The sequence below is a fragment of the Plecotus auritus genome, assembly GCF_963455305.1.
Source record: "Plecotus auritus genome assembly, chromosome: 6".
Taxonomy (NCBI): Eukaryota; Metazoa; Chordata; class Mammalia; order Chiroptera; family Vespertilionidae; genus Plecotus; species Plecotus auritus.
The window spans coordinates 24,589,591-24,606,237 of record NC_137773.1 but is presented as its reverse complement, the minus strand read 5'-3'; positions in this window follow the sequence as shown (position 1 = coordinate 24,606,237).

Below are 16,647 nucleotides of genomic sequence, written 5' to 3'. Positions count from 1 at the left end.
TCGGAGGGATTGCATGAACTCTCTATTTCTGTTCCTCATCAACAAAATGGGAATAAAAAGCTGTGGTGTTGGAAAAAATAAAAGTGAGATGTTGCACACCATGTTGTAACTGTTCTCTAGAAATGTTGTTTTATTATCTTCAGATCCTCACCCCAATTTCTGTGACCCAAGAGGTAAACAAAAAAACTACATTTTGAATTAATGGTATCCAGGATTTTTGTTTTTCAGTGGTAGATAGAACAGTATGCAGTATATAATTAATGATTACTAATTAGTCTTAGGCATGGCCAAAACGAAGACATATTTTGGGAAACCAAGTCAGATCACCTGCAGTTCTAATCCTGAACCTCTGAGGTGTTTCCTAGAGGTATCCTAGATCAAAGGTATAGTCATATGTGTATGTAAAACTTATTATGGGGGCGGGGGGGATGTCAATTGGGGGAAAAGGAGACATATGTAAAACTTTACACAATAAAAAAAAACTTGTTATATAAAAATACACTAAAATATTTTGATACAGATGAATGTTTTTAAAGATTGGTATTTTAAAGCAGATCCATATTACAATTTTCTCAGTGTTGACTATATAATATCTAACAACTTGTTTAATAATTTTTCATGTTGGCTGTCACTAAAACTTATAACATTGAAAGTACAATGTTAACTTGCTAAAGTGTTTATTTCTTATTTAAAAAAATAATCAGTATTAGTATGCTCTGCCTTGGGTGGCGTGGCTCAGTTGGTTAAGCATTGTCCTGTGCAATGAAGGTCACCAGTGCAATTCCCGGTTCAGGGCACATACTCAGGTTGCAGGTTTGATTCCCAGTTGGGGTGTCTGCAGGAGACAGCTAATTGATGTTTCTCACATTGATGTTTCTCTCTATTTCTCTCCCTCTCCCTTTCTCTCTCTAAAAATCAATAATAAAATATATGTGTGCATATCTATCTTACCTAATAAAAGAGAAACATGCAAATTAACCATCACTCTACTATGCCCACAGCCAATCAGAGTGAGTATGCAAATTGACCCAGCAAAGATGGAGGTTAATTTGCATCTGCAGGCACGGAGCGGCTGGGAGGGGCGTGATGCCTGCTATGAGGGGAAGGGGGGCAGCGGAGGGAACTACTGGAGCCATGCTCCGGACAGAAGCGAGGACTTGCCGCTCCCACGGACTTGCCGGCTCCGGGCAGGCTGGGAGCGGGGACTTGCCAGCTCCCGGGCAGCTGGGAGTGAAGCCAGGGGAAGGAAGGCCTATTCTTGCATGAATATCATGCAACGGGCCTCTAGTATATATATAAAAGCCTAAGTGACCATTACGACCGGTCAACCAAATGACTGATCAACTGGTCACTATGACGTGCACTGACCACCAGGGGGGAGATGTTCAATGTGAGAGCCGCCCCCTGGTGGTCAGTGCACTCCTACAGCCAAGCTTCTGCAGTCCACAGTCCCTCCCCACAGCCTGAGCGAGATGGCCCTGATCCGCCTCAATCACCGGCCAGGCTAAGGGACCCCACCCATGAACGAATTCATGCACCAAGCCTCTAGTATATAAATACTAGTGTATGCTCAAATAATAAACTACAAAATCATTAGTTGTATCAGAAAGGAATTTTTGGCTATAAAATTTATTTATATTTAAAAATTACATATTACAGACTTTGACAATAAAATTGATCATTTCTAGGAATAACTAGAGATTATCAATAGGGACTACTCTAAAATTCTCAAGATCATAATTTATTAAATACAGAAATTAGGAAGGTTTTCAAAAGAATATATAAGGTTATATACCGGGGGAAAAAATTATAGTAGATGAATTACCTGGTAAAGTATTTTATTTTTAACATAATTTATTTTATGGTTGAATTTTAATTAAAAATTAATTATTAAACTAAAATATTTGAGTGAGTTAAACCTGGATAAGATTTACCACACGTCTATAGCATTGTGGTAAGTCTGGTAGATGTAGAACTTGGGAGTTACCCTTGTAACAAAATGCAATAAGGGTGTAATATTGTTAGCTGGATTATTCATTGTTATGGATATAATTTTTGACAATGGCTGGCAAGCCATAATTACTTATTTAAAAATTGAATAATCTGTGATTAAAATATAATCTTAAAATATATCGCTGATTAATTTCACTATTTGGATTATTACCAGTGCTTTTTACATCTGGATCCTGAGAAATCCTTAATTCATACAAGACAAGACATACATAAAAACTTCCCATAGGGAAGGCAGTCCCAATTTTATAAGAAATATAACATTTCTGTAGATCTCTAAGTATCCTTTCCAAAATTGTAGTATCTCTGATGACAAGACAAATATTCAAATATAATGCTGCTTGGCCTGTAATAGTGTCACTAAGGAAAAGAAAAGTACAGATCAGTGAAGGCTTCTGAAAAGCAAACCACATGTCTTAAAGGGGAAGTTGGGTGAGGTCATTCCTGGCAGCATGAGAAACGGAAGAGCAGTGAGCAATCCTGCTTGCTGGAGAGCACAATGCATGCAGGGCAGTAATGGATGAGGCCAGGAAGACTGGACAGGGCTTGCCTATGGGGGAGCATGAATGGCAGGGGAGAAACTTTTTTATTAGGAAAATAAGCGTACTCTGGGTTATACCTGCTTTGTAATACTAACCTTACCTACAACCATGAATGCCTGGGTTTGATCTCAGATGTAACAATCACTTCTGCATCTGCCCTCAGCCCAAACTTCTCCTGTCTTCATATTGCTGTCTGAGATCATGTTTAGGACCTCTGTTGTATTCCTTAAGACTTCCATGCGCTCGTAGATACACATTCTCCTGACAGTGAGAACACCTCCAGCTATTAGTATATAGACTGCCCATCCCTTGCTGAGTAGGTTAAATCTCAAGGTATGGGCAAGGAGTGTTTGGAGAAAGGTTTAGAATCAGGAGACAAATTTTCACCAGGAAAAAAGTGGTTTCTTTTCGTCAAGGGTGGCAGGTGGAAAATAGTTGTTAAAAAACCAGCGATTCAACAGCAGGGCAGAAAGCTTAAGAGCTGTGACTGGGGAGATGAACAAGCTTCAGTCACACTGAGGGTGGGGTGGGCTGTGAAATACTAGATCAAATAATACATGCAGGCACCTGAAGAAAGGTTTTCATTCTCTCTATGAGAGTGGATTAGTTTTCTGTTTTTGTGAAACAAATTCCTACAAATTTAGCAGCTTAACACAAATGTATTATCTCAGTTTCCGTGAAGCAAGAATTTGGGTACAGGTTAGCTGGGTCCTTTGTTGAGGTCTCATGTCAAACAAGGCTGAGATCTTCAGTCTTGTGGTCTTTTCCCAAGCTCATTGGTGGGTGGCAGAGTTGTTATTTCCAGTAGCAAAACTGCCAGCCACTTTCATGCTGGCTGTTAGCCAGGGGCCACATCAGCTCCCAGAGGCCACCTTCATGTCCTTGCTATGCGACCCCTTTCATCAGCAGTTTATAACATGCTATGTGCTACTTCAAGATCAGCAGGAGGATCTATGTTGCTTTTAGTCGTTGTGGTCTTGTCAACTCTCATCTGATTGGGTAAGGCCCACCATGCTACTCTCCTCAAAATCAATTGATGAAGGGCCTTAATTGCACCTACAAGATCATTTCAGAGCAGCACAGAGATTAATATTTGTTTTACTATCTGGGAGGTGGTGTATGCAACCAAAGTAGTGGGACTATTAGGGGTATATTAGAATTCTGTTTGTCACAGAGAGACATATGCCGGAATCTTTAACAAGTGAGGATGTTTTATTCCATGGGGAAAGTTGTTGAAAAGTGGGCCAGCCTTGCCATTTCTTATATGACTGAGCAACTCTCTCCACTGCTTAGCACTTAGAGCTTAAGGATTTACTACGTATCAAAATATCTATGTATATTCCTGAGGATGGCTATGTAGATACGATCGTATGATTCAAATTATATTTTATCACTAAAATTTTGTTATATAATATTTAGGTTGTCAGCACAAATTCACAAAACAATGAGACAGTGCCTGGTAATATATAATAAACTATATTTTGAATTAAATAAAATGCTCTTTTTCTTAAGTGTGACTTTTTGAGAGTCTTTGTGGAACAGGGGAAAGAGCACATAGGGGATCAGGACTCTAATTCAGGAAGCATCAGTTAGAGCAGGGGCTCCCAGGCAGGCCACTCCAGCCCTCTGCATCTGACAATTCGCACCATAAACAATAAACTTAACAGACTTATCTATTTTGCAAAGTTGCTATAAGGACCAAGCAAGATGGATGTAAGGTTCAAATGATAACAGTTGTAGAAATGTATATAAATGGGAATTTATATAAAATTGAGGGAGACATTCATAGGCCAAATTTTGATGAGTTTTTCGTTGGGCAAGACCTCCCAAATATTGAAGCAAGAGAAGCCAAGAATTGTGACCCAGAACACTGGCAGACTCTTGCCTCATGTGGTCACAGAAAGATGATTCTCCCAACTACGCAACCTTCCTTAACAGGGCCTCAGAAGTTCTCATAATGAGGCTCAGCAGTGGTCTAGAGTTGGAGACCTGAGGCTCAATCTGTGTACATGGCTCTCTCCTGGCTGCTCTGCAGAAGATACCCTTGCAGGAATTTTCCATTGAGTTAAAATAAAAGTTTCTTCTCTTCCTATATCATATATATACACTAAGTGGCCAGATTATTATGATCTCTGAACGTATAATAATCTGGCCACTCATTATATATCCTATATAATAAAAGGCTAATATGCAAATTGTCCCCTTGACCAGGAGTTCGACCAGCAGGCAGGCTGGCCAACCACTCATGTCCCCTTCCGCTGGCCAGGCTGGCCAGACCCCACCCATGCATGAATTCATGCACCAGGCCTCTAATATATCCTATCTAATAAAAGAATAATATGAAAATTGACCATACCTTCACTACACCCACAAGCCACGCCCACTAGCCAATCAGGAACAAGTATTCAAATTAACCCAAACAAGATGGTTGCAGCCACGGAACAAACAGGAGGCTTGGGTTTCCCTGGCAATGGAGGAAGCCAAGCTTCCTGCACACCCTGGCTGGCCATGCCTCTGCTCAAGGCTACAAAGTTTCAATTATAGAAGATAAATAAATCCCAACAAAAATAGCTGCAGCCACAGAGCAAGCAGGAGGCTTGGGTTTCCCCAGCGATGGAGGAAGCCAAGCTTCCTGGCCAGCCCAGGCCTCTGCTCAAGGCTACAAAGTTTTAATTATAGAAGATAAATAAATCCCAACAAAAATGGATGTGGCCACGGAGCGAGCAGGAGGCTTGGGTTTCCCCGGCAATGGAGGAAGCCAAGTTCCTGGCCTGCCCTGGCCTCCACTCAAGGTTACAAAGTTTCAATTATAGAAGATAAATAAATCCCAGATACCAGGGCCTCCGCTTGGGTCGCCGGGGAGTGTGGCCGGCCTGCAAACCACCACAGGCCCCTCGCCCAGGCTGCCCCATGCCCCAAGGGAACTCCCACCCTGATCCAGGACACCTTTCAGGGCAAAACAGCTGGCCCCTACCCATGCATCAGGCGTCTATCCTATCTAATAAAAGAGTAATATGCAAATTGACCATCACTCCAACACACAAGATGGCTGCCCCCATGTGGTCAAAGATCCTGCCCCCATGTGGACACAAGATGGCTGCCACAAGATGGCCAGCAGGGGAGGGCAGTTAGGGGTGACCAGGCTGGCAGAGGAGGGAAGTTGGGGGCAACCGGGCCTGCAGGGAAGGGAAGTTGGGGGGGACCAGGCCTGCAGGGGAGAGCAGTTGGGGGGGACCAGGCCTGAAGGGGAGGGAAGTTAGGGGTGACCAGGCCTGCAGGGGAGGGCAGTTAGGGGCAATTGGGCTGGCAGGGGAGCAGTTAGGCATCAATCAGGCATGCAGGGGAGTGTTTAGGGGTGATCAGGCTGGCAGGCAGAAGCAGTTAGGGGCAATCAGGAAGGCAGGCAGGTGAGCAGTTGGGAGCCAGCAGTCCTGGATTGTGAGAGGGATGTCCGACTGCCTGTTTAGCCCCAATCCCAGTAGGATCGGGCCTAAACGAGCAGTCAGACATCCCTCGAGGGGTCCCAGATTGGAGAGGGTGCAGGTTGAGCTGAGGGACACACCCCCCATGTACGAATTTTGTGCACCGGGTCTCTAGTGTGTATACACACACATACACACACACACACACATATATATATGTATATGTATATGTATATACATATATATATATATATATATATATATATATATATATATACACACACACACACACACACACACACAGAGTGGCCAGATCAGTGTGTGTGTATATGTGTATATATATTGATTTCAGAGAGAAAGGGGGAGAGAGAGATAGAAACATCAATGATGAGAGAGAATCACTGATTGGCTGCCTCCTGCATGCCCCCCACCGGGGATTGAGCCCACAACCTGGGCATGTGCCATGGACTGGAATGGAACCTGGGACCTTTTAGTACATGGGCTGATGCACTATCCACTGAACCAAACCAGCTAGGGCATCTTCCTATATTTTTTTAAAAGGAAATGGTGTTACAAAGTGGGCCAAGGAAATATTCAGGAGTTTTACCTTTTATACATGTTGTAAAAGTTATGTACTAGTCCAAAAGTAATTTCTGTGATTACACTATGACTGACTTAGGTGTATCAGGCTTAGTGACCATCCTATTTTTTTGTGGCACTCAAGCTAGAATTTTTTTTATGTTTTTAAATGTTGAAAAAAATCAGATACTTCATGATGTGAAAATTATATGACACAATTTTCAATGTCCAGAAGTAAAGTTTTATTGGATGAGAGTCCTACTCATTTGCTTAAGTATTGCCTGTGGCTGTTTTCATATGCCAACAGCAGAGCTGAGTAATTGCAACAGAGACTGCAAATTCCAAAAACTGAAAATATTGGCTATCTGGCCCTTTATAGCACAAATTTGCCAATCCTTGATCCACAGTGTGCACAGGTTGGTGAATGTATAGAAAGATAGGTTCCGGAGAGGATCCAAGATGGCAGCATAGTTAAACACCTAAACTGCTGCCTCGCACAACAATTTCAAAACTACAACTAAAAGACAAAACGTCCATCACCCAGAACCACGGGAAAGCTGGCTGAGTGGAAGTTCTACAACTAGAAGGAAAGAGCAAACAGCATTGAGGGGTGCATAAGCGCTGAAAAGCTGTGGTACGGAGGCAGGCGAATCTGGCTGGCGACGGGCAACTGGGAGCGCTGCTTTTTTCAACCCAAAGGGAGACAAGCTCCTGATTACTCTGAACTCCAGTTTCTGGGGAGACGCGGGGGACCCAAACTCCTACGGGGAGAAACTGGACTGTCTGCCGTGGGGTTGGAAAGTGAGGGAGGCTTGCTTGCAGGACTGTGCGCAGGAATAATTGTTTATTGTGCTGGGGCGCGGGACGCGGGGACGCGGTGGGAGACGCAGAGCCTGCTAACTGGCAGCCATCTCTGTTTGCCACACCCTAGCCTAGTCACACCCTGAGACCCCGCCCTGCACAACCTACAAACCCACCCAAGCTCCAAGCAGTGGCTTTAGCATATGAATGACCTGCCCTATCGCAGCTTAACTAGCAAACTTGCAGCCCGGGTCAGACAGCTCCAAAACCTCCAAACCCCAAGCAAAGAGGAGAAAACTGTAGTTCTCGCTGTAGCGCCTGCTGGGTAGCCTCAGACAGTAGCTGACCTGCACCCCATTGGAGATCCAGAAGCCAGTGTACCTAGTGGTCAGTGTGAGACACCAGATTTCAACTCCTCACATCCATAAGTGACACATTCAAGAGGCTGACTCAGTGAGCACCAAAGCCCCACTGAAACAAGTCCTGCACCATAAGCGTGTCTCCAGTGCAGCAGTTCTTCCATTATAGACACAGCGGGTCCTCACAGCCAATTGGCCTGGAGGTCAATTCCTCCCAGTGTACCAACAGCAATCAAGGCTTAACTACACCAAGACTTTGCACTCAGCCCACAAAGGGGTGTATCAAAGGCGTCCACCTCAGGTGATTGGGGAGGCTGAGCTACTGGCCCCTATAGGTCACCTACCACACAAAGCCACTCCATCAACACAAGGAAGCAGCAAAATACGGAGACCAAGAAACATGTCACAAATGAAAGAAATGGAGGAAAGCAAACTACTGGACGACATAGAGTTCAGAACCACATTTATAAGGTTTCTCAAGAATCTTCTAAAAACCGCTGAGGAACTTAGTGAGACCTTTAAGGATCTTAATGAGAATGCCAAAAAAATGGAAAAGGACCAGTCAGAAATTAAGCATACACTGTCTGAAATAAAGAATATACAGAAACTCAACTGCAGATCAATGTACCCCAAGAATCAAACCAAAGAACTGAAATATGAGGAAACAAAAAACACCCAACCAGAAAAACAAAAAGAAAAAATCCAAGAATATGAAGATAGTGTAAGGAGCCTCTGGGACAACTTTAAGCGTACCAACATCCAAATTTTTGGGGTACCAGAAGAAGAGAGAGAGCAAAATATTGAAAACCTATTAGAAGAAATAATGACAGAAAACTTTCCCTACCTGGTGAAAGAAATAGACTTACAAGTCCAGGAAGCGCACAGAACCCTATACAAGAGGAATCCAAAGAGGACCACACCAAGACACATCATAATTAAAATGCCAAGGGCAAAAGACAAAAAGAGAATCTTGAAAGCAGCAAGAGAAAAACAGCTAGTTACCTACAAGGGAGCACCCATACGATTGTCAGCTGATTTCTCGGCAGAAACTATGCAGGCCAGAAGGGAGTGGCAAGAAATATTCAAAGTGATGAACAGGAAGAACCTACAATCAAGATTACTCTACCCAGCAAAGCTATCATTCAGAATTGAAGGTCAGATAAAGAGCTTCACAGACAAAAAAAAGCTAAAGGACTTCATCACCCCCAAACCAGGATTACATGAAATGCTGAAGGGTATTCTTTAAGAAGAGGAAGAAGAAGAAAAAGGTAAAGATAAAAATTATGAACAACAAAATGACATCAAATACATACCTACCAACAAGTGAATCTAAAAATCAAGTGAATAAAAGATCTGAAGAACAGAATGGACTGGTGAATATAATAGAATCAGGGACATAGAAAGGGAGTGGACTGACAATTCTCAGGGGGAAAGGGGTGTGAGGGGTGCAGGAAGAGATTGGACAAAAATCTTACACCTATGGATGAAGACAGTGCGGGGGGTAAGGGCATGGGGTGGGGTGGGGAATCAGGTGGAGGGGAGCTATGGGAGAAAAAAAAGAGGAACACCTGTAAAAATCTGAACAATAAAGATTTATTAAAAACAAAAAAACGATAGGTTCCTGTCACTTCTGGGAATGTTTATAAAGTGCAGCATTTTAAAAAAATTTATCTTTATTGTTGAAAGTACTACAGATATTCCCTTTTATTCCCCCATTGACCCCTGACACCCTGCTTCCAACCCCCTTCCCCCCAGGCTTTCACCTCACTATTGTCTGTCCATTGGTTATGCATATATGCATGTAACTTCTTTGGTTAATCTCTTCCCACCTCCACCCCCACCCCCGAAATTCGTTAGTCTGTTGCATGCTCCAGTATCTCTGGATCTATTTTGTTCATCCATTTATTTTGTTCATTAGATTCCATATATGAGTGAGATAATGTGATACTTGTCTTTCTCTGACTGGCTTATTTCACTTAGCATAATACTCTCCAGATCCCCCCATGCTTCCTCAAAGAGTAAGAGATCCTTGTTTTTTATGACTTCATAGTATTCCATTATGTAAATGTACCACATATTTTTTATCCACTCATCTACTGAGGGTCACTTGGGCTGTTTCCAGATCTTAGCTATTGTAAATTGTGCTGCTATGAACATAGGCATGCATATATTCTTTCTGATTGGTGTTGCAGAATTTTTAGGATATATTCCTAGACCACCAACTTACACCATACACAAGAATTAACTCAAAATGGATAAAAGACTTAAATGTAAGTCGTAAAACCATAAAAATCCTAGAAGCCACCATAGTCAGCAAAATCTCAGACATCTCTCATAGCAATATGTTTGCCAACACATCTCCTAGGGCAAATGAAACAAAGGAAAATATAAACAAATGGGATTACATCAAAATAAAAGCTTCTGCAGGGAAAAAAAAAAAACACCCAAAAAACCATCAACAAAATGAAAAGAGAATCCACTGTATGGGAAAACATATTTTCCAATGATACATCTGTAAGGGGTTAATTTCCAAAATATATAAAGAACTCATACAACTTCATCCAATTTAAAAATGTGCAAAGGACCTAAATAAACACTTCTCCAAAGAGAACATACAGATGTCCAAGAGATATATGAAAAAAAGCTCAAAGTCACTAATCATCAGAGAGATGCAAATTAAAATGACACCAACCAGAATGGCTACTATCACCTCACCTGCCAGAATGGCTACTATCCACAAATAAACAAATGGAAACCCTAGTACACTGTTGATGGAAATGCAGTGTGGTGCAGCCACTATGGAAAACAGTATGTAGCTTCCTCAAAAAACTAAAAATGGAAGTGCAGCATTTTTAGGGGGCAGTTGGACAGTAGATGTCAAGAGTCTGAACATATTCAAGAAATCTGCCTGTGAAGATGCCTCTATCAGGTATTCTGCAGCAAGTGGTTCTCAGCTAGGGCACATTCTCAGAAACAGTGTTCTCTGGTATCTCTGAGACCATCTCTATTGAAACTCTTTTTCTGTGATGTGTTGCTGATGTTTCTTAGGATTCCCAGGTCTCTCCTGGTATAGGTAAAGGCGCTTCTGTAGGAACTGTTCTTTCAGCACCATAACCCACCGGTCTTCTCAAATGCAATTTATACACCTGAATGCAGACTGTAACTGATGGATCCTTCAAAGAGCAAATTCTTACACCTCTCAGATTTCCCTGTTTTAAATAGCAATGTTACTAGTCTAAAGTCTGTGTGCCCGGTGCTTCAAAAAGTAAAAAAAAACAACAACACAAAACTCAAAATGTCAGGTTTAGGAGTAAGGTAAGGTTTATTGATCAAGAAGGTGTCAACCAAGAAGATAGGAGCCCTAGTGGTACCTCAAATCCATCCTATGGAAGTATAGAGTTCAGGCTTCTTTTATGCCAAGGGAAGGAAAATGGGAGGGGCAAGAGGTGATGGACCACTACAAACATCTGAGCATCAGGGCAGGGGGGTGGGGGTCCTAGGAAGATTGTGCTGGTTGATGTGAGTCTGGTTATGAGGTTCATGCCAATCTTTGATAAACAATACATACTGCCCTTATCTTCTCAAGCTGCAAGCAGAATTACTCTAATGATTACCATGTCTGTATGCAAGACTAAGCAGAAGCTAGTAACCTGAAGGCAATGGGAACAAAGCAGGCTTGAACAAAATGGCCTGAACAATTGATTGCAAGTCACATAATTTGGGGGTTTCCCTAACACACTAGAATGCTTAAACCAGTTCTAGATGATGTTTTGTTTTTTTTTCTATGAAGAGTATGCTTTGATTCTTTAGGGCAGTGGTCGGCAAACTCATTAGTCAACAGAGCCAAATATCAACAGTACAACGATTGAAATTTCTTTTGAGAGCCAAATTTTTTAAACTTAAACTTCTTCTAACACCACTTCTTCAAAATAGACTCGCCCAGGCCATGGTATTTTGTGGAAGAGCCACACTCAAGGGGCCAAAGAGCCGCATGTGGCTCGCGAGCCGCAGTTTGCCGACCACGGCTTTAGGGAAACAAATATTTACAGTTTTGTGGTCAAGAGAATGATTCTGCGCATAGTCCCTATGGTATATCATCCTGTTTTGACTTCATAGTTTTTTAACCAAAACACTCAGCTTTAAATTATAACATTAATTACAACGAGCTGAAATTTTATGGCATATGTCAAGAAGGACCAAAACTCTGGACTGGGGTAAGCAAATTAATGAATCCAACTGCTCTCTATTCCTGTTTCTAAATCTGAAGCAAACTGATATTTTAGTGAATGCTTCTATGTCTGTGAAAGGTAAGGGTTGAAGATGGCTAGGAAAAGTTAATACTTGAAAAAGAAAAAGAGAAAGTCATTGACTAAGTCAAATAGTTCTCCATGTTCCTGCCATTTTGTACCAAACAGCTTTTAGTTCCACTTCACAGAGGCTGGCAAGGTAGGGATTGCGAATATGAGATGAGGTATAGCCTAGGTGGTTTAGTATGGGTTACAGAAATAGCAAGTTAATTCCCCTATTTAAAAAAATCCCATGGGTCTTCCATATGTAAGCACTTTGCTATGCATAGCTGATGACGCAGTCATTGTGGTATATGTACTCCCAACTTCATGGAGAAGACCAACAAATACTAGTAAATAGCAAATGAAAATATATCCTAAATATATACCCTATCACATAGGATCAGCTCAGACATGGGCCTCATAAAGCCATCTTTGAAAAGTAAGAGAAACCAAGAAGCAAAGTGGTGTTGAAGGAGCACAGTGTAAAGAAGATGACATACAAAAGACCAGAGGCAAGAGATAGTTTCGCTGGTTCCTAGAACTGTAAATAGTTTCCTAGGAGCAGAGGGGAAGAACAAAGAGTGTGGGAAATCAAGAAGGCATTATATGTGTTTGTAAGTACATAGACATAATTTTCAACATGTAAAATATTTCATTAGTTAAATATATATATATGGAAAGTCTAGAATAGGTAGTTCAAAGGAAAGAAGAAGGCACATAATATATCTATCTGGTGCCTGTTAAGCTCTCAATTAATGTTAGCTATTATAGTAAGAGGAATCCTAAGTTTAGTTTTTCTGATATTGATAGTTTATTTGTTCTCTGATTTGAGCAAGAACAAAGGACAGAAGCTGGGTGGGTCAAGAAGGAATTTAGTGTAATGGTTAAGAGCCAGACAGACTTGAATTCAAATCCAGATGTTAAATATCAGCTTTGTGCCCATAGGCAAGTTTAAAACATCTCTAAGCCTATTGCCTCGTATGTAAAATGGAGATAGTACACTTGGTTCACAAAGCTATTATGAGGGTGGAATACAATAATATATGTAAAATATAGCACAAATGGAGTGGCACAGAAAAAGCACTAAAAAAATGGTTTATTAGCCCAGCTTTTGGTGGTTTGATCTATGAACCAGGAGGTCACAGTTTGATTCCTGGTCAGGGCACATGCCCAGGTTGTAGGCTCAATCCCCAGTGTAGGGCATGCAGGAAGCAGCCAATCAATGATTCTCTCTCATCATTGATGTTTCTATTGCTCTCTCCCTTCCTCTCTGAAATCAATGAAAATATATTTAAAAATAATTTTTTAAAAAAAGGTTTCTTGGACCACTATAAAAGGAGACACAGGACATGTGGCAGAAATTGAGGAACATCCCAGAAGATGTATGGTGATAAGGACAATTGTCGCAGCTGGGCATGAATTGGTCTTGCTACGGCCGGGTCTGTTTGTAAAGAAGAATAATCTGCCGGATGAATTGGCAGCCAGCCAAGATGGCTTGATCCTCCGAATTGGTTAGAGTCAGGAAATCTGAGTGTGAGGAGAATGTGAATTGCCTACTTACTGTAAATTAATTATTATTATTCATTCAAAGAGGGAAAATGCTTGGTCAGAATTAATCACCTTAAAAGAAAGCATAGTTATTTTAAAGTCATTGCATTTGAATATGGTGACTAGACATTTGTCACTTTTATAACTCTTTGTGGGGCAGAGTGTCTGTTGTACAATGGAGAAAGATTTACATATAATTTTGACTGTGCCCTTTTTTTCTTTTTCCATATTTATTAAAAACTAATATAATATTTGTTGCATGTTTCCACCTTACAGATAAGGACATAGGCTTTGAGTCTAAAGTGATTTATAGGAAAATGGTGTTTAAAATCCAGATTAGAATAACTTGGAGAACTTCTTTGAACTATCATCGGCCATGGTCTAGCCCTAGCAATTTTATGGAAGTGTTCAGAGATAAACAATTTGTAAATATTAAATCCATTGGTCAAAAGCAACCATCTTTTTTGAGGTTTGCTAAATACATGATTTTAAAAAGTTTAAATATGGTGCTGTCATGGAGGAGTCAAACTGGACAATAAATGGACACCCCTCCCCCGGCCCCACTCTGCTTTATGCATTTTACATTTCAAAGGCAGGTTTGAAAGCTGGGAGAATGAATCCAACCATTTATGCTGTACTGAGGAGAATAGATTTTTCCCTCTTGACCTTTGTGATGAGTCATTGACAGTCTTAAAGTGGTGACTTTCTAGCCTCATCAGAGAACAAATCCCTCCAAACATACTAAATAATCAGAATATTATCTAACACTTGAATGAACTTGGTCTACATCCCTTAACCAGTTGACCTTGAAGGCTTACTTCTCCAAAGAAAAAATGAACCCATTTCTCCCTCCCTCTCTCTCATTTTTTTTTTTTTTTTATGGCACTAAAGAGGCAAGAATTTTGAAAAGTGGTCTTGTGTTATTCTGTGAAATTGCAATGATCACACACTCTGTGGTGTCTTGCAATCACTCTCTCCCTCCCTGAATGACACATTCATTCACGTCACATGCTGGCTGTAGAGCAAAGATGGAACAAAGGCTGAGTCAAAGCTCTTCTTCACTTGTATGTTCCTATTGCCTGCTGACTGGAAGAAACGATAAACTTATTCCACTTTTTAAAATCCTCCAGAGCAATGAGTCTTAAATTTGGGTTTCTCTTGATCCTTTTAAGTAACTAACAAAAGTAAGGTTCCCAGAAGAATTGATTGAGATATATATGCTTCGTATATGCATAACCCATGGTCACAGACAATAGGGTGGTAGAGGCCTGGGGTAGGAATTGGGGGCGGGCGGGCTATACGGGTCAATGGGAGAAAAAGAGGACATATGTAATACTTTTAACAATAAAGATTTTAAAAAATAAATAAATGAAATAAAAAATAAAATCAATAAGCAAATCCCCTGGGGTGAGGATAAAAATAAATAAATAAATTAAAAGTCAATGAAAAAAATACATATGCTTTATTTTTTTTTTATGGTTTTATTTTTTTATTTTTATTTTTTATTTTAATAAATCTTTATTCAGATTATTACAATTGTTTCTCCTTTTTCCCCCCATAGCTCCCCTCCACCCAGTTCCCACCCCACCTTCTGCCCTTACCTCCCCCCCACTGTCCTCATCCATAGGTGTATGATTTTTGTCCAGTCTCTTCATGAACCCCCCATACCCCTTTCCCCCTGAGAATTATCAGTCCACTCCCTTTCTATGCCCCTGATTCTATTATATTCACCAGATTATTCTGTTCCTCAGGTTTTTAATTCACTTGATTTTTAGGTTCACTTGTTGATAGGTATGTATTTGTTGTTCATAATTTTTATCTTTACTTTTTTCTTCTTCCTCTTCTTTAAGAATACCTTTCAGCATTTCATATAATACTGGTTTGGTGGTGATGAACTCCTTCAGCTTTTTCTTATCTGTGAAGCTCTTTATCTGCCCTTCAATTCTGAATGATAGCTTTGCTGGGTAGAGTAATCTTGGTTGTAGGTTCTTGCTATTCATCACATTGAAAATTTCTTGCCACTCCCGTCTGGCCTGCATAGTTTCTGTTGAGAAATCAGCTGACAGTCGTATGGGTGCTCCCTTGTAGGTAACTAACTGTTTTTCTCTTGCTGCTTTTAATATTCTCTCTTTGTCTTTTGCTCTTGGCATTTTAATTATGATGTGTCTTGGTGTGGTCCTCTTTGGATTCCTTTTGTTTGGGGTTCTGTGCGCTTCCTGGACTTGTAAGTCTATTTCTTTCACCAGGTGGGGGAAGTTTTTGGTCATTATTTCTTCAAATAGGTTTTCAGTATCTTGCTCTCTCTCTTCTTCTGGCACCCCCATAATTCTGATGTTGGTACGCTTGAAGTTGTCCCAGAGTCTTCTTACACTATCTTCAACTTTTTGGATTTTTTTTTTTTGCTCTTTGCTTTTTTGGTTGAGTGTTTTTTGCTTCTTTGTATTTCAATTCTTTGACTTGATTTTTGTGTTCCCCTAGTCTGTTTTGGGGTCTCTGTATAATATTTTTTATTTCAGTCTGTGTATGTTTAATTTCTAGTTGGTCCTTTTTCATATCTTCGAGGGTCTCGTTATATTTATTGGCCTTTTCTAGGATATTCTTGAAAAGCCTTATAACCATGGTTTTGAATTCTATATCCAGTCGTTTGTTTTCCTCCATTTCTTTCATTTGTGATCTGATTCTTTGACGCCGCATTTTCACTGCTTCCCTGAGTTGGTAAGGTAGATTTGTGTGCTAGGTTTCCAATATGGCCCAGTGGGTCAGCCTCCCCAGTTAACCTGAGGTGGACACTCTTTGTGCACCCCTTTGTGGACTGTGTGTACAGCCTTGTTGTAATTAAGTCTTGATTGTTGTTGGTATCACTGGGAAGAATTGACCTCCAGGCCAGTTGGCTGTAAGGATCAGCTGTGTCTACGCTGGGAGAAGTTCGGTGCTGGAGACAGCCTTATAGGATTAGACTTGCCAAATTGCAATAGCTTCTGTGCTCAGCTTGGATGGGGTGTAGTCTCAGTCTTGGCTTCCCGTCAGCCTTGCCCTTGCGTGCACGCGCGCGCCTTCAGACCTCTGTCTTCCCCGGCTCCCGAGTCTCCGCCCGAGA